This window comes from Petaurus breviceps, unplaced genomic scaffold (assembly GCF_028583685.1).
Source record: "Petaurus breviceps papuanus isolate PSGF00001 unplaced genomic scaffold, PetGlider_PUasm1.0 490, whole genome shotgun sequence".
NCBI classification, from domain to species: Eukaryota; Metazoa; Chordata; class Mammalia; order Diprotodontia; family Petauridae; genus Petaurus; species Petaurus breviceps.
Window position 1 is genome coordinate 3,327,630 of NW_027186352.1, and position 4,275 is coordinate 3,331,904.

General features: G+C 44.2%; 1 pseudogene; it reads right to left on the reverse strand.

Moving 5' to 3' along the window:
- Positions 1-729: 729 nt before the first annotated feature.
- On the reverse strand, positions 730-1,613 carry LOC138172021 (coiled-coil domain-containing protein 43 pseudogene; annotated as a pseudogene).
- Positions 1,614-4,275: the final 2,662 nt, after the last annotated feature.

The window sequence follows — 4,275 nt, forward strand, 5'->3', positions numbered from 1 at the left end:
CTTCTCTGGGTTATTTTATGGTCAAAGAGAAGTTATTTATAACTAAATTTAGCCAGCGAAGAAAACAGAGATGAAAAGTTCCTGCTGGCTTCTGACCCATCCAAATGGACTTAATTATATTGCAGGAATCACTACCTTCCCAGAACCCAAGTTTGGCTGAGTGGTCAGCGGCTTCTTCCTCCCCAATTTTACTTAAAGAATGAGGAGGCCCAGGAGAGGCTGACCTCTGTTGGAGAGCCAGTGGTTCTAGAGATTCCTAGTGTAGCCTTTTTCTTTTAGGGAGACCCCCCCTATTGACTCCACCCTGCCCCAGCCTAATTCTTTAAACTAGGAAGCCCTAGAAGATTTTACTTTTATTTAGTTTAGTCTTAAGGTAGAGACTGTACTAAACTTTCTACTATCACATTGGGAAACAGGAGCCATGGTTACAGCTATAAATCCATAGCTATGTATTTAAATAGCCTTGCACTAATGTGATAGTCAGACTGTCCTTAAAAAAACAAACAAAAAAAAAGTTTATAACTAACTCCACTTTCTTAGACTTAGGCTTCTGCTCCTATATATTATTGAAAAAAAAATCTGGATTTAGCTTTCTATCTTATCTGATGTAAATAAAGAACACCCACAGTTTGAACTAACTGTTGTCTCAAAGCAAACTTCCACTCCACATTCCATCAGGGAGAGTAGAGTGCATTGCAGTCTTACCTACACCCGGTTTAAGTTACAAAGCTAGTTTTCTGGCCAAGAAGAAGGCAGAATTTTTAAGCTAATAAGAGGGTCACATAAGTGGATCTGCTGAACATAACTCACACCTTCTCAGGTCTTTTGTACGGACATTGGCCACATCAATGCAACGTTACCCACACCATATATCAGATGACGTATTTTGCCATTAAACATTTGTGGGTTTTCTTTTGGTTGTGTCAACAAGGGAGGGAATTCATTAGGAAACCCACCAGGACTTCTATTATTTTTCCAAAATACATGCAAGGTCCCAGGTCTTCCTTTGATCAAGTCCTTGGGGAGCAAGAGAGGATGCAGACGTTCCCATTTGCACTCCCTTTTCCTTTTCTTTTCCTTCTCCCTTTGCTCCTGCTTGACCAGCTTGTCTTTCTCCCTTTGATGTTAGTCTCATTCCTTCTTTCTCTGAGAATCTTGCTCCAATTTCTCAGCATTCAGGACGTCTTCCACATTGGCGTTTCCGAAGAGAGGTTTTTCAGACCCAATATTCATTGTCATGACAACTGAACCATCCTCATCTGCTCATCCTCCTTGCCTGTCACATTGACATATTGGGACAATAGTGAGACTTTCCCTTGCTTCTCCTCTTCTAACTTCATCTTGGGCTTCACCACAATCTGTACCTTCTTCTCGAGAAGGGTGGTGATGGCTTGCACATAATTTTCTTTTTTTGTCTTCAGTGACAAAATTCTGGGTTTCTGACTACCACTTGATAATCTCTCTGCAGATATCCAGGAGTGAATATTCTTGCAGGAAGGCTGCCAGGATGCCCTCTAGCATGTCCAGTTTCTCCTCCTTGTTTTCCTTCTGCAGGATGCCCTGATGTAGGTGCCATACAAAAACCAGTCCACCCCCAGCACCTCCAGCTGTCAGTCCAGTCATGGCCTGAAGCTGCTCTCCCCTTAGCCAGAGGCTGCAGCTCCACTGAGCTCCACCAACTTTGGACTGGGACCAAACTATCCTTTCATAGATGGAGAAATGAAGACCCATTGACATCAAGTGACTTATGTAAGGTGACACTGAAGTGGAAGAGGTAGGATGAGAAGCAACTCTAAGCAGTCCAAGTCCTAGCTGACATTCCTCTTTCTGTGTCAACTGGCCTCTAGGCAAGAACCAGCACGGATCAAGCTGAAAACTGGGCTCTCCACCGCGCTCTAGGGCAACTCTTTGATACCCAACTGATGGCAACCAGTCTAAGATCACGCTCACTCTTTGAACTTCTACCTGCCCCAGCTTATTCTGTGAGCTGGGGAGCTACTTACCCCCCCCCCCAGCCCCCACCAGGTCTCTTCTAGACGAAGTCCTATCAGTCTTGTCTCATCAATTATTTACTTGGACAGACAGATAGGGACAAAGTCAAAGAAAAAAAATGAGATATGTATATAGAGAGAGAGCCAGAAAGAGATAAAGGCAGACACAAACTCTCTCTCTCTCTCTCTCTCTCTCTCTCTCTCCCTCTCTGTGCATGTCTGTCTTTGTCTCTGGTGTGTGTGTGTGTGTGTGTGAGTGTGTGTGTGTGTGTGTGTGAGAGATAAAAGCAGGGGAGGGGGAAGGGGGGAAGGAGGACAGAGAAAGGGGACGATAGAGAAGGAGAGAGAAAGACCATTTCAAAGGTTTTCATATGCATATTGTTGCCAGTTACAGAAAGTCAGAAACAAAGTGGATGTACTACCATGAAAGAAGATAGATTATGACACATCAAAGAAATGGGTTCCAATAATAACAGCAGAGTGGTGAGTATGAGGAATAAGATAAGATCTGGAAAAAGCCTTGAGGAAATAATGCCAAGCAAGGGGAAATACCAGGAGAAAGTACAGTGTAACTTACTTAGTCTGGCCTTTAATGAGACAAGTGAGGGGGCAGCTAGGTGGTGCAGTGAATAGAGCACCAACCCTGGAGTCAGGAAGACCTGAGTTAAAATCCATCCTCAGACACTGAACACTTACTATCTGTGTGACCTTGGGCAAGTCACTTAACCCCAAGTTCCCTACCTTCCTCGCTCCAAAAAGCGAAGAAGGAAGAAGAAGAAGAAGAAGAAGAAGAAGAAGAAGAAGAAGAAGAAGAAGAAGAAGAAGAAGAAGAAGAAGAGGAAGAAGAAGGAGGAGGAGGAGGAGGAGGAGGAAGAGGAGGAGTGAGTAAGAGTCAATAGACAAAGAAGAATCCCAAGGGATATTTAGCTGGAGGAGCTGAAAAGTTGTGATTTTTTTCATGGTTAAACATATTTAGTTCAGTATCAGTCGGTGTGATACACATTTATTTCTGTTTATGTTGAATTTCAGTTTGTAATGAACCACTGGGGATAAATTAAGGATCGGTGAGAATCTTAAGAAAGAACTTTCAGCGGGGGGATGGGTTTGGAAGGCTGTAGCTGAGAAGTGAAAGGCAGGAGTCAGTGGAGATGCCAACTTCAGATGACTGAGCTTGGCAACAACAGTGAGGAGAGTTAGAAGATGACAGCTCCAGGGGATAGGAGGTCACTTAAAAGGCCCAGACAAAAAGCTCTGGAAATCACCGTCTGTGTTGGAACAGAGAAATTTTAGAGCAAAGGCTCTCTAGGGCTTGAGATCTGAGCCGCTATCTAGTCTCAAACTCTGCTTATGAAATGCTCTGTTGTAACAGAGAAGTACTACGTGTTGTCTGTGAACCCCAGACCATCTGTGGCCATACAGATGTCTGACAATGCTGTCCCAATTCCCTTGCCCATCTGCACAGATGGGCCTCATTTAATTGCCAACCATGGTGATCTGACATAGCTACCTTGGCAAAGAAACCAGAAATGGAACCATTGCTTCTGAGCTGAGAAACCAAATGATCATCCTGATGGACAGAGGAAGGTGTTGGCTTCCACTGGCCTCCACAAAGCCATGCTGGTCCATAGCCACTGATGCTTATTAGCCTAAATCCCATACTGGGGACATGTATCCTGACAAAAGGGAGATGATGAAAAATGTAGGTTTCAGATTTGATGATCATGACTGGGACAGACACAGAAGAATATAGAATGAAGAGGATGGTGTGTGTGTGTGAGTGTGTGTGTGTGCATGCTTGCACGTGTGTGTTTGCATGTGTGTGTATGTGTGTGTGTGTTAGGCATGGGATACACAGTGGAACAGAGGTACAGGTAGATATGTGTGAAGAGAGCATCCAGACCTGATCCAGGACATGGGAGTTCATTCATGTGAGTTACTCTTATGGTCATTCATCCACAAAGTACTACTTCACAGAGGGTTATCTCCAGTCCTCTAGATCTATATCTCACCACTAGAACCAGATGACTCATGGGAGAAAGTGAGGTCAGTGACTTTGCACAGCCCTCCTTCCCTTAAATCCAATTCACTTGCATGTCATAGAATGTTTCCTGATCTCACAGTCCTTTTCCAGAAAAAAGATGAGTAACAACCTCTGTAATCAGAAAGAGGAACTGACCCACTGGGACCCACCTGGAACTGGACAATTGGACAACATAGCTTCGATTCTTTTCTTTTCTCCCCTCCCCTCCATTCATCTCCCCTCTCCTTCCCTCCCTTCCCCTCC